The 27,379-nt window shown below is 34.4% G+C and overlaps 1 long non-coding RNA gene across 1 annotated transcript in view; it reads right to left on the bottom strand.

Moving 5' to 3' along the window:
- Nucleotides 1–27,379, bottom strand: part of LOC123630194 — a 57,384-nt gene that overhangs the window by 4,379 nt on the left and 25,626 nt on the right. The gene's annotated exons all lie outside the window — the stretch shown is intronic.

The raw sequence follows: 27,379 nt of genomic DNA, 5'->3' as shown, positions 1-27,379 counted from the left end.
CCCGCCGATGTTTATCTCCAGAAGGGGAGAGTAGAAAAAATGTAAAAGAAGAAATTTGTGAAAAGGTAACGGCTGATATTTTTTAAAAATTTGATGAAATATACAAATCTAAAAATTCAAGTTATGACAAATTCCAATCATACTTGGATACATCATGGTAGAATTGCAGAAGTCTGAAAATAAAGAGATTTAAAAAACAGAGAGACAGAAAAAGAACAGATGCTACAAAGAAATGACAATTAGACTAATGACAGACTTTTCAACAGCAATAACAGAGCCAGAAAATGGTGGAATAATTTATTTAAAACTGTTGAGAGAAAATAAATGTCAGCCTAGAATTGTAAACTTTGCTGAATTTTTAAGAATAAACACAAAATAAAGATACTTCCAGACATAAAAAACTGAAAAAAAATTGCAACCCCTAGGCTCTCACTAAAGGAAATTTTAAAAGATGTATTTGAGAGTACAGGGTTCCTTTTAGGCAGTGATGGAAATGTTCTAAAATTGATTGTAGAGATGGTTGCACAACTCTAAATACACTAAAAACCATCAAATTGTACACTTTATTATGTACAAATTGGTGAATTGTATGGTATGTACAGAAGGTTAAATAATGTCCCTCCAGAATTCATGCTTACCTGGAACCTCAGAACGTGATCTTATTTGGAAGCAGGGTCTTTGCAGATGCAATTAGATAAAGATCTCATGATGAAATCATCCTGGATTTAGGACATCAAATTCATTGACTGGTGTCCTTATAAAAGGTTAAGGTACTGACAGACACAGAGAAAAGAAGACCCTGTGAGGATGGAGGCAGAGATTGGAGTTATGCTGCCACAAACCAAAGAATGCTGGAAGCCATCAGAAGCTGGAAGGGACAAGCAAAGATTTTGTACTAGAGCCTTTGGAGGGAATTTGGCCCTGTCAACACCTTGATTTCAAACTTCTGGCTTCAAAATTGTTAAAGAGAATAAATTTATATTGTTTTAAGTCACTATGTTTGTAATAATTTGTTACAACAGTCTCAGGGAACTAATGCAATATGTAAATTATATCTCAATAAAGTTGCTATATATGATGCTCTTGCAGAAGAAAGTAAATCATTCGAGAAGGAATTCAAAGATGCAACAAGGACTGGTGAACAAGAAATCTTGGAACTATGTGGGTAAATCTGGAAAAAAAATTGGATGGTAAAATAGTAATATTTGATTTTGACACAGGAAAGTGACTCCCAATGCTGGGAATCACTTGAAATACAAGTGGGTCCTTGGCTTCGTGTAAGAAAGAAATTAGGGTCAAGCAAACAGTATAAAGTGAAAGCAAGTTTTATTCAGGAAGTATAGAAAGTGTATTCCACAGAGTGGAGGCTAGTTCTCCCTGTGGAGGAGAACTGGCCCCATGTTTCCGTTAACCCCTCTAGTTAAGCAACATCTTAATTATAGACTAAACAAAGGGAAGAATATTCATGTTATTTCTTGGAAAGTGATAGTGGTTTCCTAGAATTAGGATGATGACCTCCTTTTGACTAAATATGGTTAAATAGGAAGTATCATGGTGTCAGGTACATGATGGGAATGGGAGGTTTCCTAAGAAACTTTTATGGTAATGAAGTGTATAATGAAGCTGTAAGGTCAAGAGGAGGTCAATTTCTCCACTATCTTGGTTCTAACTGATTGTTCTGCCTCCAACTAGTTTTGATCAGGTAGTTGAAACTTTGTTTTGAGACTTCCTGACTCAGTTAAACAATGTCTGCACAATTTAGCAATGCCCAAAGCAATACCAAAAGTAGTGTCAGAAGCAATGCCTAAAAGGCAATGCCCAAAGCACTGTCCAAAGCAGTGCCTGCCGGTTCCCTGTCTCAATTTCGGTAGTTAAATTAAGATAGAACATAAATGTTTAGGAAAATTAACATATAAGATGAGGAGGTGTCATAGGTGTTAAATGTAAAGTATTTCTGTTTGGAAGGCAGTATAAAATATTAAATATTAGATATTAATAAATATTAAATATTTAATATCTAAATATTGAAATATTAGATGTTAATAAGTTTACATATTAAAATCTTAAGGTTAACTATTAAATGAGTAAAAATAGAGCATGTAATATTCCGAACTATAGAAAGAAAAAATGGAGTTAAACACTTAAACTTACAAAAGAAGAAGGGTAGAATGGCTAAATTCTCCAGTTAGAAGGCAAAGATAGTCAGATTGGATTAAATTAAAAAAAAAAAGTCTAGTGTGCTATCCCCAAGAGGAATCTCAAAAGCAGAAAGACACAAAAAGTCAAAATGAAAAGATAGAAATAGTTATAGAGTGACTTACTATCCTGATTTGCATTAATCTCTCTGCTTTTGACTATGTTTGAAAACGTCTATAATAAAATAGCAAGTCAAAGAAAAACTGTATTATTAGAGAATTGATGGATATTTAAAATATAGCAAGATATCTCTGTGAGCAAATTTATGTCATTGAATAAAAACTCATAGACAAAATGAACAATTTCCTGGAAAAACATAAACTAGTAAAACTCAATCAAGAATAAAAATCCTTCATACTCACATAACTATTAAATTAAAGCAGTAGTTAAAAATACCCTCACAAAGAGAAAACTAGACACCAACAGTTTTACTTTGGCAGTTAATGTATGCTTTCCAAATTACTGACCAATTTATATTTCCATCAGCACAGTGTGAGAATTTACATTGCTTTAATTTTAGCCACTCTGATAAATACGTGGTGAGAATTCATTGTGTTTTTAATTTGCATTTTCTTGATTACTAATGCGGTTGAAAATCTTTTTCTGTTTACTAGCCATTTGCCTCTTTTTTGAATTTCCTTTTCAAATCTCTTGTCCATTTTTCTAATGTAGTCATCTCTATTTCATATTAGTTTGCAGAACTTTTTAATGTTGTCTTGATTTGAGCTCTTGGTTAGATTTACATATCTTCTTTCATTTTATGACTTGCATTAAAAATGCAAGTCTTTAATGTTTTTGATTAACAGAAGTTCTTTGTTCTAATGTAGTTCAATTTATCAATTGTAGCCTTTTTATTTTTTCTCTTTTTCTTATTTAACTAACTAGGTCAACCAATACAATGGTGAATAGAAGCAGTGACAGCAGATACCTTTGTCTTGTTCTCAATTTCAAAAAGAAAGGTTATAATATTTCATCATTATATACAACTGTTTGCTATATGAGATTAAAGACATCCCCTTCTGTTCCTACTTTGCAAATATTTTTAAAAATGTGAATGGATGTTGAATTTTATCAAAGGGTTTTTTTTGGACAATGATTGAAATATTCATATGATTTTTAACCTACTATGTTAGAGGAAAGTTTCACTGAACATAAAATTTTTGATTAATAACAGTTTTCCTCTGGGCCTTTAAATAGATCATTGCAATGTCTTCTGGTTTTCATACTTTCTGAGAAGTGAGCTGCTAATTTCATTATTATTATTAGTCCATAAATGGTCATTTTTCTGTGGTTACTTACAAGGTATTTTCTGTTTATCTTATTTTTTTCTTTATCTTAACACTTACGTGCTAGACTGCTTTTTATTGTCCCACAAGTGTTTGTAGTTCTGTTTATTTTTCTTCAGCCTTATTTTTTCTATTTTTCAGATTGGGTAATTTCAATTGCTGTGTTTAAGTTCTCTGTGGTTTCTCTTGGCATCTCCAATGTGCTGTTTTGCCCATCTAGAAGATTTTATAGTTTTAATATATGTACTCCCTCAGCTTTAGAATTATCATTTAGTAATAATATTTATTTCTTGATTGAGATTGCCTGTTTATTCATTGATACCATATCTTTCTTCAATTATTTGAATATATTTATAGACACTCTAACCCTCTCTGTGGTAAACTCCTTATGTGCCTAAATACTTGGATAATTACCAAATTTTTCAGCAGAGGCGAAACCCACAGAGGACCAGGTTTTAAAAGCAGTACAAAGGACATAATAACAGGGAAGAAGAGTTAAGTTGTGGTTCTAAGGATAAAAGTAACTTTTTGCTGGTTTGTTTGCTTTGGGCTTTGTATTCTGACCTTTAGGTTTTCTGCTATTTGAATTTTCCGTAACTGGCAATTCACTTTTTAAAGAAAAGCCTCAAATTCACAGATTTTGCTCTGCATTATTTTATTTTTCAAGAACAGATATCCTTTTGCTTTCTGCTTTCTTCTCTGTCGTGTCCCCTGGGACCTCATAATATGAATAGTTTAGCTATCAGTCAGTTATTCAAGCAGTTCAGGTTCTTAATTTGGGTCTCTGTGGTTTTCAGGCTATGACCTGAAAATTCTTAGCCCTCCAATGGAATTTTTGTTTACTTATGCTTTTAGATACTTCTCTGTGACTTTAGATAGTTTTTTTTCTTAATTTCTTCCATGTTTTATAGTCATTATCTGCTGAAAGTTTGCAGGCCTATTTATCCTTTACTATTACTGGAAGGTGATCTTGAATTAACTTTGAATACTCTCAGTTTTTTATTATCTGAAAATGTATTTGTTTCACTTTCACTTTTTTTCTTTTAAGCAGCTCATGTTTCCTACCACTTTCACTTTTGAAGACTGATATTGCTGTGTATAAAATTCTAAGTGGAAAGTTGTTTCTACTAGTATGTTAAAGATATTTCACTCTTTAAGTTTTCATTTGATGAAAACTGGGAAGTCAGCTGCTAGTCCGTTGCTCCTTTGAAAGGAATTTACATTTTATCTTTCCCCTTGGATGCTTTTGGGATTGTTCTCTTTTTATTTAATAATATGTTGTTTCACTGTACTGTATCTTTGTGTGAATTTCTTTTAATCTGACCTGCAAATTCTTGATCTGTGCCTTGCTTCTTTCATCAATTTTGGAAAAATGTCACCCAATATTTTTGTATATATAGTCCCACTTTCATATCTTCTTTTACACCTCCAAATAAATGTATGCTACACTTAAAATTTGGTCTTCTAGCTTCACTATCATAGAAATGATAATTGCTTTATATTCTGTTTCTGATAATTATACTATCTGGATAAATTATGGATGTTTCTACTTACTGTTATTTGTGCCAGATCTTATTTATGTTATCTTGTTTCCTTATGTTTCTGGTTATCTTTGATTAGGTGCTGGATATTGTATTTGAAAAAATTATTTATGGAAATAATTTGAGGTAAAAAATGATGTTAATTCCTCTAGAGAAGATTTACTTTTGTTTCTTTCATGTGCCTGGTGGCAGTACTAGTCTAGGATCACCTTAATCTAATTTTAGGGTTTGAGATATTCTGCACCATGGCAGATGATTTGATCGCAGGATGAGGCTAAAGACGTTGCAGTCCATATAGTTCTTGGTTTATTTCCAGTTCACTCAAATTCATGAAATACACCTTGCAGCCCTTCTGAGCCCAAAATTAAATGGAGAGTTCTTTTCTATATTCTCCAGTTTTGACCCCTACTATGTTCCTACTCCAATGAAGCCGTAAAAAGTGTTTCACAACCTCTTAGTTATCACTTTTGGATTTACAAATGCCAACTGGACAAAAGTGACTTTGAATGTTACGCTCATCTCTCTAGATTTCTGTTTTCTCCTAATTCCCAATTGCTTGTTAGTTTTAAATGCATTTAGGAAGTTAAAAAAATTGTTATCTAGCCTTTTTCGTTATCTTTAGTAGGTTGATCCAAATCACTGGACTGGCTAGTGCTGGAAGTGAAATCCTCCAGAGTGAGAGGTTTGCATTCTAAACCATTCTATTATACTCCTCTTACTTTTGCCTTCTAAACAACAACAACAAAAATAATAATACTCAAAATCTTCAATACAAATGGCTTACCATCTCATTCATAATATAACCTGGGTTATATTATGAATGTTTTTGAAGAACCTATAAGATCCCACCTGATCTGCCCTCCTTCAACTCTCTGACCTCATTTTCAACTACTCTCTCTTGTTCACTTTGCTCCAACCACACTGATCTCTTTCCTGTTCTTCCTACATACCAGGCATGCTTCTGCTTCCTTCAAGATTTTCACATTTGCTGATCTCTGTGCCAGAAATTCTCCTGTCTCAGATATCCACACTTCCTTACCTCCTTTAAGCCTGAAATTAAATGTCAACCTTTTCTGACTTCTCTACCTAAAATTTCAAACACTGTTTTTCTCTTACCCTATTGTCTTTGTTTTGTGCTGCTATAACAGAATACCACAGACTAGGTAATTTATAAGGAACAGAAATTAATTTTCTTACAGTTCTATAGGCTGGTAAGTCCAAGAACAAGGTGCCAGCAGATTAGGGTCTGGTCTCCCTGTTTCCATTATGGCTCCTTAAATACTGCATTCTCCAGGGAGGAGGAAGGTTGTGTTCTCTCATGGCAGAAAAGCAGGAGAGAGAGAGAACCCACTCCTACAAGCACTTTTTATAGTGGCATTAATCCAAAGTCATGAAGGCATTCAAACCATGGCACCTAAACTAATATATATTACCTATTGCTATACTGTTTTGTTTTTTTCTTAGCAAATATTATTATTTAACATATATATTTTCATTTTTTAATCTTATTAGAAACCTCTGTTTCATTTATAATGTAAATTCCTTGGATGTAGGGATTTTTGTCTATTTGGTCATTGCTCTATCCCCAATGCACAGAGGAGAGCCTGTCGCATAATAATTATTCAGTGAATATTTGTTGAATGAATGATAGGGGAACCTTTGTTTATGTTCCTGAAACAGACTAGGTATAAATTAAACTCTGTTTAAGAAATGCTTTTCCAAATTCCTTAAGGAACAAAAGGCAATACTGATTGATCAAGTATAGTTTTTTATTAAGATTTAAATGTAAAGGGGAAAAAACCCAATTGTCTACTAGAGCTCGTGAATATTGTACAGGTAATTAATAGACAGTAAAGCAGTAGTTCTTAAAGTTTATCTTGCTTAAGAATTATGTGATCATGCTTATTAAAATAAAGATTCCTGGGCAGTCCCTTTCCTTGGAGATACTAAGTCAGCAAGGATGGAGTGAGACCCAGTACTGTGCGTTTTACACTAGCATTTCAAACTTTAAGTAACATTGATCTGAAGAACCACAATTTGCTCCCTGAAGTATAGAAATGAGTACAATAGTTAGTAGCTGAGTTTGGAAAAACATTTCCTTCTCTGACACTGCAAATGCACTGACTGGTGAATATCCTTCAGCAACTGGTTTTTAGTCTCCATGATAATTTGCTAGTATTTTCAGAAAGAGCCCAGCTTCTTCATGCCTCAGTTTTCTTCTTTGTAAATTAATTATGAACTCAGTTACACTTACTATTTCATAGTTATAAAGTGCTGAAAGTGCATTCCTGAAGCAGAATTGAATACATTAAAACATCTGCTAATAAACAGAGGTTACACTGGAGAGGAGCTCACGGGCTCATGCTTCATTCTCTTGGACTTGTGATATTAAAATGCTCACCAGCTGTGTTCAATCAGTATTTATTTCTTTTCACATTTGAATGTAGTCCCAACGTGGAGACAAAGGACTAAGAAATATATTCTAAAATTGATCAGAGAAAAGAATTAACTACTTAATCTTATACCTCCTTTTTTTGACTTATTTTCTTCAGGCTCCATTTCTGTAATCCACAAATTCTTGCTACCACCTGATATTTGAATATAAAGCATTAAAGTGTGAATTGTAAAGTTTTTGTTTTTAAGGGTCAGAGAAGGGTTAGGACATGCTAGGTCTGGATTTCATTCTTTTCTAGACTTCCTGTGTAATTTAATGCTCCTCCATCTGCACTCAGGGTCCTATTAGAATAAAAGAGAGATCTCAGTCACTTCTTTCACTGGTATGTAACTGCGTTTCTAATGGCAGCTTCCCAGTAGATGTGCAGGTACTTATGTGAAGAGAAGGCCATTCTCACTATATCTAAGTGAATTTGGAACAATGTATTTAGGAGAATAAACTTTACATTTTCACTCAGTATTCCTTCTTACCTTCAATTTAGAAACAAGCCAGTCTTCCCTCAAAGATGTTGTGGGATTTCCTCTACTAATGGATTGAAATGAAGCGCCTACTTTTTAAGGATTTATGAGGATGGTGGCATAAATATGTGGTAGTTCTTGTTTTTAACTGTACAACAAGCTTTCTTATGTACAGCTCCCAACTTCATATAATAGTCCCCACCTTTATACACTTCAGTATCAGTGGATGGAAATGAGACTCAGTCTTGGCCAATAAGAGCACTTATTCTCCTGGCCACATAGATTGGTTCAGAGGTAGCTTAATGACATCAGCCAACCAATCAGACTTCTTGGGATATTTCTACTGAGACAAGGGTAGAAAATTGTCTTTTGCCTCTGTGGTCCCTTTGCTGGAAGGATATGAATCTAAAACCACTGGCAGCTATCCTCCTCATCATTTGGATAGAGCCTGCCAACAATAGGAAAGAATGAGGCCACGTTCAGATGGAAGCAGAACTGATACATGAGGGAAATAATTTTTTTTAATTGACAATGGGGTCCAGTGTGATGTTTCAAGGGGAAAGGATCTTGATGGCCTGGTCCTGGATATATTTATGCTTGATGCTGAGACCATTTCTTCCCTTCTCAATTACATAGTTAATAAATTCTTTTTTTCTTTTTTTCAAATTCATGACTTTTATTGAGCCTATCAGAGATAAATATTTTGCTCAAATATTCAGAGAAGTATTTTTAAAAGTATTTTTCCCATTTTTAAATTTGGTTGTTTGTTTTCTTATTGTTGAGTTCCTGAGAGTTTTTTTTAAAATATTCTGGATAAAATTATTTGTTGGTTATGTGAGTTAGAGGAATAAATTCTTTTTAATCTTAAGCTAGTTGAGTTAGGGTTCTATTATCTGCAACTGAAAATGTTCTGACTAAAATAAGCAACAACAACAAATAGAAATGGAGATTCTTAAAAAATGTAGGAATTTAGTAATCCCTTGAATTGTATAAATGAGTTTTCTGGATATGTCAAAGGTCTAGGCATTTTCCTTTACAACTTGGCTTTGTGTCAGAATTCCTTTACTCCTCATGTATCTTATATTAATAAATTTCTATTTCTTGATAAGGGAAATAGGGAACTCTTATAACAGTAAGCTTAGACAGATCCCAGAAAGTTAGCCTTCTCAAAGTCTTTCATAATCTGGCTATACTGTCACCTTAGATTTAGGAAGCCATGGAGACAGAAAGGTCTCTTTCTCAAGGGGAGAATTCCAAAGTAGGTGAACAGTTTTATTCTTTTGATGGGCACCATAATTCATAGGTCTAAATTTTTAACACTTCAGGGAGAATTTGGCATTCACCATTGAAGATGTTTCAATGCCTACAAATCAGACAGACTAAAGAGAGGATGTATTAATAGCTTATCATGCACACTGGAACACATTTGAGAGTGAAAGGAGCTTCTATGAATAATTAGACCTGGAATGATAGATGTACACCAAGAACATGCTGGGGAAAGATAGATTATGTTCATCCTAGCCAAAGATGATGGACTCTTTTTCTTCACTAGTGGTTTTCAAACTGGTTCCACATTAGAATTGCCTGGGAAATTTTAAAAAAATTCATTGGCTAGGTCTTCTCACCCAGAGATTTTCATTGAATTGTCTGGAGTAGAATCTGGGAATTTTGCTTAAAAATTTCCCCTAGTAGGGGCTGAGCATGGTGGCTCATGCCTGTAATCCTAGAAACTTCAGATGCTGAGGTGGGAGGATCACTTGAGGCCAGGAATTTGAGACCAGCCTGGGCAATAGTGAGACCCCATCTCTACAAAAAAAAAAAAAAAAAAATTAGCCAAGTGTGGTGGCACATGCCTGTAGTCCCAGCTACTCAGGAGGTTGAGGTGGAAGGATCACTTGAGCCCAAAAGTTTGATGCTGCAGTGAGCTATGATCATGTCACTGCACTCCAGCCTGGACAATAGAGTGACACCCTGTCTCCAAAAAAAAAAAAAAAAATTCCCCTTGTGGTTCTAATGTGAAGACAGGTTTGAAAATCATAACAACCTCCCTTGAGTTTATTTCTGTTTTTGTATACAAATATATAAACTTGAGTCTCAAAAGTCTAAGACCTGGTCTCACATATTCTATTAGCTAGGTGTATGATTTTGGGCAAATAATTTTCCATGGCTTCATCAATAAAAAGACAGCTTTAGTCCAAAATCTCTAAGATCTATTGAACTCTGATATTCTACAATTCTGATCCTTTTGAAGAATTCTTCTTTTAAGGGATTAAAAACTCTTGAAATCAGAACCTACTTCCCTTAGTCTTAGACAATGATAGAACATTACTTGGAGGAAGGATAATCAAGTTCATTTTTAAAAGCCAAGGATTTATGATATAAATGAAGTGATAGGACCCACACACATATTAATTCCAGTGCTGTTTGAGAATACTTAGCTGTTCTCATGCCAGCTGAGAAGATGAAAGGCCTGAAATCCTCAGAGAGATTATGTAATCTTTGCAATCTAATTCGGCACAAGATCTGACAATTGAAATGTTGAAGGACAGGGTTACTTTTCCCAGAAAGAATTTTTATGGTTGTTTGTAGTGATGATGCACTGCATTGGGTGTGTCTTGTTAATGACCTAATTGTTCTTCTGCATATAAATGGAGACAAACTGAGGGATATATAAGTTATCTAAAATAGAGGGCCTAGTTCAAGGTCCAAAATGTGTTTTGTTAAGTCATTTTAAGTCTGTTTCTCATTCCCTGTAAGAATAAGCTCCTTAAAAGACTTAATGCTAGCACTGAATTACTTTAAGAAATATAACCCTATAAAAACCCCCTCACCTCTGTCTGATCCTTTTGTCCTGGCTGAGTTCATGCATCAGGTAAGATGTGCTAGATGTTCCCTCTTCCATGACATTCTGTGGTACCTTCTTCTCAAACTCAGCAATCCTCTCTTGCCCTTCTTCCCCAGAATAGTCGCTAATAAATAAAAACGTTGGGTGGGGGGCATCTGTCTACTTAATGTTTTACTTCTGAGTTAATCATATAGCCAATTTATCCAAATATATTTTTGAGTCTCTATCGAGTCTTCAGCAGGCCTTTATATTTTTATTGCCCCAACTTTTTTCCTGCACCTCTGTATCTTGGCCTATAAGACTTCCTGATCCATGTTGCAAAATAATGTTTTTCTGCTTAGGTCTCAATCCACAGTAAAAGTTCCCTTTTCTGGCAATGGTATCAGCTATGCATTAGGAGAAAAACAATCAGATTTAACTAATTCATATTACTGTATAAATGACTAATAGATTATACTGTTTCAGTATGACAATCAAATGTATGCATTCTATTTAGCTACTTTTAATAATCTTTTTTCCTCTTTCTGCATGTTCACTAAGAAGATTCTCAGTTATTTCTTATATGCATTTTTCAGAATAAGTTGCGTTTATATTTTGGGGTATTTGGTGCACATTTCCCCATAAAGTGGAACTGCAAATTATGGCTACCTTATCTACCAGTCCAAAAAAACCTCATTGAACTCATCTTGTAATTTATAATCAGAGGACTATTAATAAATGTTGCATAAATGAACAACTGAATAGAAGCTAGGCAGGGAGGAGGGCTAGTTCATGGAGAGAATCTGAGAGTGGTATTTAGTGCTGACATTTCCTCCTCTTTTCCTGGGCAAATCACTGCCCCAGGTAAAACCATAATGCTCACACAGTGTCTTTTGTATCCTGCCTCTTTATTCATACTTCTTTCCAGCCTCTTCAGGACCTCTCTCCAGTGCCTTCCTAGTTGCATGAGTGTAATCTTTGACCTTGCTCTCTCACGGAAAGCCTTGTTGCTCCAACATTACCTATTTCTTCTCTACTCAGACCCTTCATACCTCTCAAATAAAATCTGTCACTTCTGAAAGTCTTCCTAATCACGTTTTAGCATGAAAATAATCTGATTTAAATATAAGACTCCAAGATTGTGCTTTAAAGGAATATATGTGTTAACCTGAAAGTATCTCCAACAGTGGAGTTTTATGTAGTCTGGCTAATTAGACGAGACTGTTCAGGCTGAGTGAGGGAATATATTTTGGTCAAGGGGCCAATCTATAGAGTGTCTTGACTGTGTATCTCTCTCCGGAGCTACCTCCCTTTCATAGCTTTTCTTCTTTCCTTTTGTTGGGGGAATTATATTATCAAGTGTGTGTACATAGATCATTTACCTGGAAAATAAACATCTTAAACAATGGAATTGTTTTAAAAGTATTTTAAAATGTATTCATTATCTTTCTCTTTTTTTTTTTTTTTGGCAATGCAGATATGATTTGCTATTTGCTCTGGTGCAGTGGGGAAGCACTGAGAGGCCACAGTGTGATCTAGGAGGCTGAGAGCAGCACAGTGTGTGCTGACTCCCTCAAGACGTGGGTGTGATCAGGCAGATCATTGTGGGCAGATCAAAAGCTACTCTAAAAGGCCGTTGTGATTACCACTGAGCAGGAGATATCCCAGTTGGGGAGGCTGAAAGAGAAATTTTCTAAGCAAAGGCAAGGAAAAGCGAGCAGCTAGTACTGAGGGATCTTTCCAAGCACTGCTATGTGGTCTTCTTGTATGCTTCTGCAGACGCTGCACCCATACTCCTGTAGTAGTGACTCTGACACATCACTCCTGCATGTCAACACAGACTTCCCCCAAAGTACACATTTCGTAGAGTTTCAGTGACTATGAGATTTTTTTTTGTCAGTGCCAATTTTTTTTTTTTTTAAACAAGTGAGTGTCCACAGCAAATTCTGATTTTTTGGTGCAAGAAATGATAAAGTGCATTTGTTATGATTTTGTGAGTAAATGTTTAAGTTTTTAAAAATATATTTTAAAGTTAGTGGGGGGTTGTGGCTCAAGGCTATAATCCTAGCACTTTGGGAGGCCGAGGTGAGGTGGGAGGATTGCTTGAGGCCAGGAGTTTGAGACCAGCCTGACCAAGAGCAAGACCCTGTCTCTACAAAAAATAAAAAAATTAACCAGGTGTGGTGGTATGTGCCTATAGTCCCCTCCACTTGGAGGCTGAGGTAGGAGGGGATCACTTGAGCCCAGGAGTTTGAGGTTGCAGTGAGCTATGATGACACCACTGCACTCTAGCCTAGACAATAGAGCAAGGTCCTTTCTCAAAAATTTTTTGTTTCTAAAAGTAAACTTAGATGATTTCAGTTGAAGCAAAATAATTTAAGAATACTGTAACTCCCAGCCAACTACCATTCTCCACCCCCCACCCATACCCATCACCACTTTGAGAAAGGGGAAGGCTGGGTACGTACGACCCAGCACAGGGATTGAATCACAGCATGCCAAATGGTTGGGAAAGAGAAAGAAACAATCTCAGACTGGGGATTTATTTACTTTTTAATTTATTTTCTATTACTTTTCTTTCTTCCCTTCCTTTGGTTTTGGCAAATGAAAGTCTTTAGTGGATGTGGAATTTGAAAGAACTGGAGAGGAGAGGGGAAAACAAGATGTGCTAACTGTGATATTCTGCTGGGTGTTTAGAAATGGATCTCTTTACTGTCTTTACAAAGGTTTACTAAGGAATGGGCTCTATTTAAACATTCTTTGCCTGTTTTGATTGCGTGTCTTTGACAGCAGTACTACTCATGGATCACAATCCAACAGGGTTGAGCTTCATCTTTTCCTCAATTGGTAGGATGAAATAATTGTATTAAATATAAAATGTGAAGGCATAAACGTCTTTGATTTTCATTTATTTCTTACCATATCTTATATCCCTTAGTAGATCTCTATTTAAAGCTCAAAAATATCTTTCCCTCCCTTGATATTGCTTTTCTGTCTAAACTCCCCAAATTTCGTGAACGTGAAGCAACTTAGATTCTCTGAATGTTTCTGAAGACAATCTTCCATTGTCAAAGTAATGTAATCACACTATAGAAAATTTAGAATAAAGGAAAAAAAAATACATGACCTACGGTAGTATTATCCTAGTACAAATTGCTACAAATGAATACAATTCTATTTTTTTGCTTTCTCTTCATTTTTTCCTTTAAAAAAGCCTAGTTGTATTAAACACTTTACCTAAGGTAAAGCACTCAGATTTCCCTCCTACTCCAGTGAAATGGCTCCCGGGGCATTTGGGATCTGAGGGGCATAATCCTTGGTAGCCATTTTTTTATATTTCAGGACTTTATATGTCAGGATCAGACTTTCAGATATGTTCATATTAATATCTGTTAAAATGAAAGTTCAGGGACAAACATTAAATTTATCCTTAGCAAAAAATGATAAGGTTGGAGGATTAATTAAATAAAATGTCTTAATGAAATACCATTATGTTAACATGTAACATTTTGATGCTGTGTATTTGCCCTCTACATTCTTGTTTGCAGAGCAAGATGATGTGCCAAATCACGTTGTCAAGAGGTCTCTACATGATGTAGGCAAAGATATTGGAGTAGTTGGAGAGACTCTCTTATTACCCTTCCTGGGCCCAATTTCCTCATAATGGAACTGAATTAGATGATCTTAAGGTTCAGTTATATTTAGCAATATATTCTGTAGAGTTGAGAACTCCAAGAGTTTCCTTCACTTAGCACAGTTATTTTTAGACAGAAATGTCTTTTGTGTTCTTAATACACATCACGTATAACAGTAGTCTTTTAACATTTTTTCTTACAAACCTCCTAAAAGAATTTTAAAAAGCTATATATCCTCTTGTATGTTTAAATGGACATTAATATTTCTTATCATAATTATAAGGAATTATAAGGGATATAATTTTCAGCACCATGTAAATGTTGACCTTTTAGAAAAAAGCTCTTTTGAAAGCATTCAATATAACCTAAAAACTGTAGCAATGTGTTACTAATTATAACACATTCAAAAATAGGTGACTGCCTTTCCCCTCCCCTCCCCTCCCCTCCCCTCCCCTCCCGTCCCCTTCCTTTCCCTCTTTTTCTTTTGTGGTACAATCTTACTCTGTCACCCTGGCTAGAATGCAGTGGCATCATCATAGCTCACTGCAACCTTAAACTCCTGGGCTCAAGTGATCCTCTTGCCTCTTGCCTCTTGCCTCTATCTCCCGAGTAGCTGGGACAGGTGCAAGCCACGACATCTGGCTAATTTTTCTATTTTTAGTGGAGACAGCGTCTTGCTTTTGCTCAGGCAGGTCTCCAACTCCTGACGTCAAGTGATCTACCCACTTGGACCTCACAGAGTGCTAAGATTACAGGCATGAACCACCATGCCCAGCCTAGGTGACTATACTTTCAAACCAGAAATTTCATTTGTAGTTTTCTTTGTACTTCTATGTTCATATCACTTCCCCACAGAATTGTTTCTTAGTTTAATATATTTTTATGCTTAAAAATCCTTCATTGTTTAATATATTTATATATTTTTTTGCTTAAAATTCTTTTATTAATCATGATATTACTATAAAAATATGAATACTCATTTAGGAACTCCTTTTTTAAAAATTTCTGTCCATAGGGTCTAACTATTCAAATATTTCTTTTGGATTGAGTTCTCATTATAGTTATTGGTACAAAATTGAACTAAATGGTATAAATATATTATAGATTTTGATACATGATTATTAAGCAAATGCATTTCTTAGGGGGATAGACAGAAATTTTATTTTATTGCCAATTACCTCATTGTAGACATGGATGAATATTCTTTATTGTTAGACAGGGTTGAGCATCAATTTTGCTCTATTTTTCTTCTTTACATATGAAAAGATTGTGTTCATTTAACTAAGGAAATGAGAATGGAAGTTTTGTTACTGTAATGTCATTCAGTTTTTTGGACTCAAGTCATATGCAAAAAAAAATCATATATGATCTTTCTGATGGCTACTTTATATATCAACTTCACTAGGTTATGGGGCTCAGTTATTTGGTCAAACACCAGTCTAGATGTTGCTGTGAAGTTATTTGAGGAGGTGATTAACATTTACCACCAGTAGACTTTGAGTAAAGCAGATTACCCACTCAGTTGGAGGCCTTAGGAGAAAGACTAAGGTTTCCCAAAGAAGCAGCAATTCTTCCTCAAGACTGTATCAGAGAAATCCTGCCTGGGTTTCCAGCCTGCTGGCCTGCTGTACAGATTTTGGTCTCAAGACTGGAACATCAAATGCTACATGAATTTCCAGCCTATCAGACATGTGAGCCCCATTGCATGAGCCAATTCCTTACAATAAATTAATCTCTCTTTCTCTCTCTCTCACCCCCTCCCTCCCTCCATCTCCATCTCTATCTTCTTCTCAGTTTCTATATTCCTCTCTGTCTCTATGTCTATTTCTATTTCTAGCTCCTATTTGTTCCATTTCTCTGGAGAACCCTGACTAATATAATCTCTGATTGAAAATATTTTTAATGATCTACTGTTTGACAATTGGATTAGTTCCTCTCAAATTTTTTTAAGACAAGGCATTGAGTACTCCCTCAGTTAAGAAAGACCTAGTCTCAACTTTCTCAACCTACACCAACATTTCAACTAGTGTCTTTGGTGCCCCAGAGGTTTTTATGTTCCTAAGGCAATTTCTTTTGTTTTGTGAAGCAGAAGGAGGGCAATTGTGAAAGGAAACCATTTTTAAATGAATTTATTTCCTTAAAACTATCTTTGTTCCTATAACCCACAGAAAGTGTTAGGTAGTTAGGAAAGTGTTTGGTACAGATTGAGCATCCCGCATCCCAAACTCCAAATCTGAAATGTTCCAAAATCCAAAACTTTTTGGTTACTGACATGACACTCAAAGGAAATGCTCATTGGAGCATTTCGGATTTCGGATTTTCAGATCTGGGATACTTAACCAGGGAATAAATATGTAATGCATATATGCCAAAATCTGAAAAAATTTAAAATCCGAAATACTTGTGGTCCCAAGCCTTTCAGATAATGGATTTGTGTTTCAGATAAGGGATTCTCAGCTTGTATAATGTATATAATTAAATAGAACAAAGTTTACCAACTTTCAGAAAATGATGTCATTTCAAAAATTTGAATAGCAATTAGGTGGTACAATAATTTAGGGAAAAAAGCGAAGTGTTATGCTATCTAGTTTTCCAATTAAAAGGTGCCCATTCTAGGTTGGGAGAAAATGGCCATAAGATCATTTCTCCTATTTGAAAATCATACAAAGCTCATCAGAGTCACTTAGGCTGGGAGTGTAGCTGAGCGACATCTCCTCACATCTATAAAAGCTGGTATCTGCTTTAAAAGGAAAAGCTCTCAGCATGACTTTAATGTTGCATTTCTGGAATACAGCTTGAAAAACTCTTCTTAGGACTGAGCAGAGCATGAAGGCAAAGGTTATTAACTACCTCACATTTTAAAAAAGAAACAAACTGACACAAAGACCTGCTTATTGTCTTTAGGCTCTGCTTTTAAATGAGCCCTTAAAATATTTCTTTAAAATCCACTTTTATTCTGCAGTTGACTACTACTGTAGCATTAATTTTTTTCTTGTGTGATTTTATTCAACCATCTCTCTCTTAGGTCTGATTGTATAAAAGGATGGTATTTGTGTTGTAGAATATTTTGCCTAAGTAAAAGAATAACTGAATAGAATATGAAAGATTACATTTACTAAATCTTATCCCCTAAACTGCATAATCAGATTAGCAAAATGCAGATACTTTCATTTCTTCAGTGTTGATGGTGTAAGTGCATCCCATGCCCCCACCTTACTGGTGTACTGAAACTGGGTTGCACTGGTTTATGAGACCTCACTCTTCAATTTTTAGAAATCCTGTTGGTAGCCTGAAATCAGTCATGGAGGGAGTATTTACACCACAGAAACCAGCAAATGATAAAAACCACAACTTTTTCCCCCCAAAGGCCAGATGTTGAACATTAACCAGCACACCACTACCTGTATATACAAACTGTCTCTCTTAATCTCTCTCTTTCGCTCTCTCTCGTAAAGTTTGTATGGTTAGGAGTGAAAAGTTCAGTGATTATTATCAAATTGGCTATTAACATTTTCTGTAAATTTGTTGTGAATCAAATGTGCTATATTCTTGGGAGAAAAAGATGAAGACTGGACAAAAGACAAATATCTTGTAGAAAATGTATGAATTGGTTTCAGGACATACAGTTCTATTTTTCTCCAATTGAAAACATGTTCAGTGAAAATGAATAACTGGTTTATTATCTTAACAAATAAGGACTCCATTTACAACTAAGCAACTGTCTTCTCTCTCTCTCTTTTTTTTTTTTTTTAGGAGAAATATCTTACAAGATTCTTCCTCTTGCCTCAAAAAAGGAGCCCAAAGTTAGACTCAATTTCCATTTAATGTTAGGCAATATTTCTTGGCAAAGTAAAATTGTAGTGTTCTACTAATATAGAATTAGTCCCAAGGCAAGGCTGCTCCAAATACTGTTATTTATATTGTTACCAGTTATAAGAGCCTTTTTTGTCCTCAATGTAATGCACATACCCAGGAAAAGGAGAGTCAATATTGGTGGTGGGACCGTGAGTTGCACAAATTTGTTGCCTGAGAGATTATGTGTGTGAATTAGCTAACATTAGCATTTATTTATGCTTAAATAGTTTTCAAAATGTAATACTGAGATTTCTCTCTTCTGCTCCAGAGTTCACACATTAAAAGTTACTTCTAAGATTGATAGAGTCCAAGATTCTCTCACAAGCCTACTTATTAAGAAACCTGTGAGACCTAGGTCATATTTCTTTGCATTCATATAATTTTTTTCCCCACACAGACAGCCTTGAGCAATAACTAGAGCTTTATCATGGTCTTATGTAATTTTACTCTTTAGTAAAACAGATTGCAATTACGACAGAGAAAACATGTAATTATTATGGTAATGAATTGTTCACTCATGTATGAGACAGACACCTACAATTATATGATAATTTGGCTTATCCTGAGTAAAGGGTTTTTTAATTTTATTTTTTACAGGATTTGAAATAAAATTATGTGGTAGGTAATTATATTTTGTAAATGTTTCATTCATATTTGAATAAAATGTGTATTTTCTGTTTGAAAGAGCCCATAGGAAAGTTTCTTAACATAATTACAGTTTTATCAATTTCTTTATTTATATATTTTGAAGCTATATTTGACTATTTTTCCTTTTTGGTGAATTATTCCCTTCATAAATCTGAAATATTCCTTTTTGTCCTTTTTAATTTCTTGAAATCTACTTTTTACTATTAAATATTAGTACATCAGATTTCTGTTCATTAGTATTTCTTGTTACAGATGTTTAAAAAAATTGGTGTCATAATCTTTTGTGTTACTTTGTTTAAATGAGTCTTTTATAAATCATATAAATAGTACTTAACACTGAACTGTATCTGAGAATTTCTATCTTTAAGAGTTAAATTTAAACCTTTCACAATTTTTTTGGATTACTGGTAAATTTGAACATATTTTTGCCATGTCATTTTTTGTACTCAGTTCACCACCCCTTTCATTCCCTGCTATTTCCTTTTACTTATTGTTGGGTCAACCACTCATTCTGTTTTCACTTCCATCCATAGTTTGGAAGTTCTACATTTTTTGTAAGTTCTAATTTTTAGGAGTCCCCTAAATTTTTAAAAATTTTTATTGATTTTAAGGCAAGAAATTATAAACATACGGCGTGATGATTTTTCACACCCAGATCAAGGAACAGAATATTACCAGCATCCCAGAGGTACTCTTGGGCCTTCATCCAGTTCTAACTCCCTTTCCAAGAATAACCCTTATTCTGACTTCTAATATAGTAGGCTAGTTTTGCCTGTTTTTGAAATTCACATAAGCGGAATCATGTAGTATTACCTATTATTTGGCTTTTTTTTTTTAAATGTAATGCTGACATTATGTTTGTGAGATTCATCTATATTGTTATATATAGTTGTAGTTTATTCATTTTCATTACTGTATAATACTTTGTTATATCAGTATGCCAAAATATGTTTATTTATTCTACTGTTGATGGGCTTTGGGTAGTTTCTAGTTTTGGGCAATTACAAATAACGCAGCCATGAATATTCTAATACAGGTCTTTTGATGCACGTTAGTACTCATTTCTGTTGAATATATTTCTACAAATGAAATTATTGCATCATATGGTATGTGAATATTTAACTGTGGTAGACTCAGCCGGTTTCCCAAAGTGATTGTGCCAACTTGAGCTCTCATTAGCAATGAATGAGAATTCTACTGTTTTCACCAACATTTAATATCATATGTTCTTTTCATTTTAGCACTTACATTTTAAATATGAAAATTTTAACTCTTATGTTTAAACATAGTTTTACAAATAATCTTGGGTTAATTTCATTCTTTGTGCCCAAATACATTTTTTTTTCCTTCTCCTTCCTACCTAGATTACAATCATCTGAGATTTTAGTTACACATTTTTATTATTATTACTTCTTACAATCAATACTTAACAGTTGTTACTACTGTTTTTGTTTTTATTACTGATTCTTTTTTTTTCTTAAAAGAATTCCCTAGTTAACTTTTCAGAGAAAATTTATGGGAATAACACTTTAATATCTGAAAATATCTTTTTGTTTGTTTGTTTTTTGAGACAGAGTATCTCTCTGTTGCCGTGGGTAGAGTGCAGTGGCTGGCGTCATTGTAGCTCACAGCAATCTCAAACTCCTGAGCTCAAGCAATCCTCCTGCCTCGGCCTTGAAAATATCTTTATTTTGCCTTTTTGTGTAAATGATTTGAAATTCTAGCTTCAAAATTATTTGTTTTTTAAACCACTGAAGATATTTCTCCATTACTTTGTAGTAATTCTTACCTATGAGACGTTGTATGTCATTTCAATTCTTGCTCCTTAATAGGTCATGTCTTTTTTCCTCATTGGAGGATTTTCAGATTTTTTTGATGTTCTGAAATTTCACCATGATGTGTTCAGGGAATGGCTCTTTTTCATTTATTCTAATCAGAGCTTTAAATATTCTTGCCATTTTTAAGTTCTGAAATTAAAACAAAAATTTTAAATCTTTTTCTCTCCCTTCCATTTTCTTTGGTCTTTACATTTGCAATTCCAGTGAGAGATTTGAAACCTTTCAATCTATCCTCTTTCTTGGCTCTTTGGTGCTACATTCTAAGTGAAATATTAAAGCTGTGTGTGTGCATGTATGTATGTATGTATCTTTGTGTGTGTATAATGAAACCCCATGTACCCATCATCCAATCTCAAGAACTACTATTTTCCACTTTTGTTTTATCTATTTCTACACATGATCTATCTATCCATCATCTATTTATTCCTGTGCATGTACTATATAAATGTCTATATGAACATATATATATTTTTTGTTGGACTAGTGTAAATTCAAGAAAAATTATTTTAATAGTAAGTACTGAAATATTTTTAATACACACTTTTTTTAACTACTATATCATTATCACTCTGAAAAGAATTAACAAAAATTGCTTAATATTATTTAACACCTAATTTATGAACAATTTTCTCTGAGTTTCTATATCAGTTGATTTGTTCAAATAAGTCTACACAGTTTATTTTGTTGATTTCCTTCTTAAATTCCTTTATTCTATTATAGTCCTCACTTGTGTTTCACACACTATTTGTTTATTGAAAAAACAAAATCATTTGTTCTGTAGAATTTTCCATATTTTGGATTTTATTGATTGCATCTTTGTGGTATCATTTAATATGTTTTTTTATCACTTAAATTTTCTAATATTTTGATCTTGTTGCTTGATGAGATTCTGATTCAGTTTCTGGCAAGATTAATACATAAGTGGGGCTAGGTATGTAAGTCAAAGATAGTTTAATGATGTTCAGATTCATCAGTGGATTCAGGTATTGTCTGCCTAGCCATCCATTATAAAGATTCTTATCAACTTTTTATCTAGTATTTTCAGCAAACATTAATGAATATTACATCATTTTTCATTAGGGATAGAAAAGTGTTGATTTTTCTAACTGAACTTGTTCTACAAAGAAGAAAAATTTTTCCCTTATCAACCTTTTGGTCATCCTGAAATGGTTTTCACAAAAAAGATAAGATATATGCTAATTATTTCACTTATTTCAGTTTTCAGAAAAAGAAAATTGATGTTCTAACAACCTCCAAAGATTGTTTGGCATAGACTTTTGGAGTTTTATTATGAATTAATGAATTTTAATATATTTGATGTGTTTCTATCCATTATATGCACAATTATTTTTTGATTTTCAAATTTATATTCTTTAGTCAATGAGACTCAACATGTGTTTTTATTGAAAAGATACCGGTTGTCTCTGATAGCTTTCTTGCATTCTGACACAGCAATGTGATTCTGGCTTATCTAGTGCATTCTCTGCTCCAGACTTTTAACTGGCCATTCTTAAGGGAAAACTAGCTCCTTTTGGTGGGAAAAGGTATTTAGAGACCACAATCTGGTACCAGGGGTTTTTGTTGCTTTGGAAATTTTAAATGCCTATTATGTTTATCATATAATATGTATTTAAACATATATAACACCATATGAAAACATATATAGAAACATATTATATGGAAACATATGTTATCATACAGAAACTTTAAACATATATTAAGTGATTTTCAAAATTTTGTTAATCTTGTTTCACCCCCCTCTAATTTTTTTTCCGGATTGTTTTACAGCAAATTGTATGCAGAGAAGTTCATTTTCTGGGTCTCTATTTGTCCTATCTAGACCACGTAAAGAGGTTAGCACCTATTTTATCCAAAATATCCTCCTCTTCTCCATAGGACTCACATGAATCCGGAGACTCATTTGCACTGGGAGACAAACTCAAATGATAGTCTCATGCCATCCTCCTGGGTAAAGAACATTTTCATCTTAGGTCCATGTACAAGTTTCAATTGCTGTGTAACAAATTATCAAAAATTTTGCAACTTAAAACAGTACTCAATGTCACAGTGCTGTAGACGTAGGCAGCCTGGACTGGGTTCTCTGCACAGGTCTCACAAGGCCAAAACAAAGTGTCAGCCAGGCTGAGCTCTTATCTGGAAGTTATGAGGAAGAATCTGCTTCCCAGATTCTTCAAGTTATTGTTCCAATTTAATGTCTTTGTGACTGTAGGGCTGAGGTATCATTTCCTGGCTGTCCACCAGGGGTTGCTCTCACTTCTAATGGTCTCTCTCCAGTCCTCAGCCTTGGTCCTATCCATTTTCTCAGCCCGCAGTGGTATGTAGATTCCTTCTTGTACTTTTGAATCTCTCTGACTTCCTCTGGCTAGTGGCAGACTTCCTAACCAGACAAAATTCTTTGGCTTTCAAAACTTGTGTGATTATTAGTCCCATTCAAATAACCTCACATTTGATTAGCTCAGAGTCAACTGATTAGTCACTTTAACTGCTACTGCAAAACCCCTTTGCCAGATAAGATAACATAATCACAGACATGTCAGCTCATCACAGTTGTAGTTCAAGGACAGGGCAGGTCACCTTCAGGGGCCATCTCAGAATTATGCCTACAGTAGGCCTGCTTATTTTTATTCTACCTTTGCCTCTTTTGGGATGAATTAGCTTTAAAAGTTTCCTGAAAAATAGGCTTCCAGTGAAGTTTCCCTTCTGCCTTGAGGGTTATGTCCAGATGTACTAGAATGTCAAATTATGCTACAGTTGAGATGTTTACTTTACATATAAAAAGATAAATCCAAATTCTAAACAACCTTTGAGTGTTAATATGCTTCTCTCACTTAGAGGGATGCTCAAATGCTCCTTTATAAAAATATTTAGCTCTTTTCATAATATTGCATTTCAAGAGAAGACTATCTTTAAAAGAAACAAGTTAAAATTATTCCTGAGAGTACTGAAGTATGTTCAGAACACTATTTTCTAAATCTTTTCTTTTCAAAATGCCAAGAGTTCTTGATAAATTAAAGGTCATGTTAATTCTTTTGGCATTTAAATCAGCACCTTTCACATGATTAATTTACTTGGCATTTAATACATGATTGTGCATTCGACTGTTATTATATGGAAATACTGATTTGGATCCAGAAGAATATTAAAACAATTATTAACTGATTTTAATTGTGCTAATCTTTGTATTTAATTCTCTCCATCAGCTTAATGAAATGAAATAATAACTTTGCTCTCATAAAATGTAATCTACTTTGCATTTTAGCTTATACATATGAAAAATAAAGGTTCAGAAATAGTTTTATAATATAAATTATATAATAATACTACTAACCATTTCCAACGTGAAAGTTATATGACTATTCTGTGTTCAAAGGAGGAAAGTTTTAAAAACCAGTATTGTACTTTCAAGGAAGAACAATTGCAGAAATTTATTTCTTTGCTCTCTAGAGATGTTAATTTTGAAAGTGGATTTTTTTTAATGCATTTTACTTTCTATCCTTTCTATTAGGAGGAATAAAGTAGGTGCATCTGTTGAACAGAACAGAAGCTCTGTTTTGACCCTGGATCTCTCTGTAATATTTAATTCTTCTTACTGTACTTTGGTCTTCCTGGAGAAGTAAAACCTGGGATTTGTAATTTTATCATTATGGTGAATATTTCTTGACTTTGCCCTGTGGCCTATTACTTTTGAAATAATCCTTAGCTTTTTTTTTTTTTTTAAAGGGAAACTCCCTCAAACTCTTTGCTAGTGTCTTAGTCTTTCCTTAGGCAATAGATGCTCTCCTGGACAAAAACCAGTTGAGACTGATTTATTCTTGGTATTAATTCTCTAAGAAATAGCTATTAATTACTGCTGCTACGATCCCTGGAGTTTCCCAAGTTCCTGTCCTTCCTGAAGCCTTTTTTTAAAAATAATTTTTCCTTCCATTATTTGAACTATCCTTATAGCCTTTCAGTATATTTCTCCCCCTTCCTTAAGTTAAAAGGAGTTATTTTCGTTGCCTGCAGCCAAAGAAACCTAATACATTCATTTAACTGTGTAGAAATTCGATTCTATATCCACTGAAGTTATTCTATATTTATCATGTTACTATCTTTCAAGGCCCCAATGTCCCAAGGCAGTAGTAAGAAGAAATAAGATGGACTTTGTTCCTTTTCCTCCCTGCTGTTTTGATTTAATTGATCAGTGGATCAAATGCTAACACATAGGGAATATTCAATAAATTTTTCTTTTTGTGTTAATGAAATCCCAAACAGTAGATTTATGTAGCAGCAGCAAAAGGACATGGAGATCAACCCCATTTTTTTTTTTTGTACATTAACCATGTTTGGAGAAGATATTATTAAATCATCTGGCAGGTTGAAGAACTGTTAACAGTATAGTTTTTGAAAGTCACAGATGCGTGTCCAGTAGCCCAGGGCAAGCCAATTACAGGAAAGTATATGGGGAAAGGGGACAGGAAAGTCTTGACATTGTGACATTTCTCAGATATTTGCCCACATTTGACTTGTATTCTCACACATTCATACCATATTGGTGTTTTTTTTAATATTGCTTTAAGATACTCATATCTAGTCCTTTGTGCTTTAAATTGTAGAACAAATTTATATGAAATTTCACCTGATTTTAGAGAGAATTTAGCAAAAACATGCTATACCATTTCTGTGCTACTTTAAAAAAATTAAATTCTATTTGTAAAAGTATATATTTCATAGCACAAAGGGATGTATTTGGTGGATGTTAATGGGACTTACAGCAAAAAAAGAATGCATGAAAACAATGCCCATGCCAATATATAAAGAAAGAGGAAAAGGAAAAGTATTAGGAAAAAAAGAGTAATAAAATGATTTTAAAAAAGAAAGGAAAAGTTTGAAGCTCCAAATAACTGAGGGTCCTAAAACAGGCGGCCAGTGGGTCAAATTAAACCTCAAAATGCCTTTCCTCCCTCTGCCATCTGATTATCAACATGTCTCATTAGTTAGTTTATCAGTTACTTTTTGATGCATAACAAATAACTACAAAACCTCGGTGGCATACAACAACAAACAGTTATTTAGCATGCTCTGAAGTTCAGCTGATCAGGGCTGGGTTCACTGGAGTGGTTCTGCTGAGTTCTGCCGAGCACACTGGGCTGGGGGAGGCTGGGCTTGGTGGAGGCACGTTAGCTGAGGCAGCTCTGTCTCACTGGTTTCTTTTCCTCTTCCTGGAACTAGTGGACTATGCCAGGCAGAGCAGAGGTGCAAGAGTAAGCAAGCAGAAATGTGCACAGCCTCTTTAGACCAAGGCTTATAGAATTGGCAAGGATAATTCTATTAGCCAAAGCAAATCACCTGGATGAGCTCAGAGTCAGAGTCAGAGACCACAGCAAATTTACATGGCAAATCACGTGGCCATAGGGAGAGTGAAGAACTGGGGCCTTTAGTGCAATTTGCCACAGACAGAACGATGCCACACAACCATGTCTAGTGATGAGGGAGGCTGAAAAATATTAATAAAAGCATTTACCTGGGACATTGACATTGAAATAACACTTATTTTCCTTTCTTCTTTTTTCCCCTCTTCTTTCTCCTTCTCCTTCTCTTCCTCCTTCCCTTCACTCTCCTCTTTCTTTCCCCCTTTCTCTTTTTAGCAAAAAAAGGGAGTAGAAATAGGTATTAAGTAGACAGCAAAAAATGACAGTCATCATTTCCTACATGGTGCTCTTATATCTTTAGTGTACTTGCTACTGGATCTCTCTGAAAGCCTGTCTTTCTTGATGTCTGCTTATTTCCTGCTCCTGAAGCCCTAATACTGAACCTTACCGACTTCCAAATGTCCCACTTGTTGCCTCCTGCCATGCCCCCTCCCCCTATGTCATCTCTTGTCCTCTGCTAGGAGATCCCCTGTTTATCTGCCCTGAATTTAGGAGTTGGTACATTCTAGTCATTTCCAGTATATCCATTTAATTTTGACCAATATTAAGTGAAAGAAAAATGGAAAGAAAACTGTAATGGGATTTTTGTGGATGTTATATACAGACTATCCAAAGTCAGTTTCATCTGCCTAAATGTGATAATCAAGAAATAAGATTAGATAAAAGATAAAAGAATAGATGAATTAAAACTGAAGATGTAAAGCTAAGGCAAAAATGAGAATTTCAAATCAGTAGGTGATACTGAGAGCTTAATGTGGGCAGTGTTCCTTAAATGCAGTGGTTATTGACTGAAACCAGCAGAGGAAACCTAGTGGAAACAGTGGGAGAGTGTGAGGTTGACGTGGCCCAAGAAGGATGAGACAGGAAAAAACGATGTGATGTTCCAGCTTGATAGCAACACTTGGTAAGCTGGGCTCGTTTCTGACATTTTAGAGACAATTTTTGAAGAAATTTGAAAAAATAGTGGGCTAGGCTTTGATGTTATTTACATGTTTCTTATAAAATCAAAGCTGTCTATCAAATCCTAAATAATATGTTCCTGCAATTATGGCTCCTTGCTGTTCCCACTGCTTTGCAGTATTTATAGAATTCAGATATAAATGTGATTCTTAAAACCAAGGTAGGATTTTGGCCTTCAAATAGAGCATTATGAAAATATGCCTTAAAAGCAATTTATAAAGCAGGTCAAGTAGTTTGGTCCCTTAATTCTT

The sequence above is a fragment of the Lemur catta genome, chromosome 1 (assembly GCF_020740605.2).
Source record: "Lemur catta isolate mLemCat1 chromosome 1, mLemCat1.pri, whole genome shotgun sequence".
Classification (NCBI taxonomy): domain Eukaryota; kingdom Metazoa; phylum Chordata; class Mammalia; order Primates; family Lemuridae; genus Lemur; species Lemur catta.
This window is presented reverse-complemented; position numbering and strand designations above follow the sequence as displayed.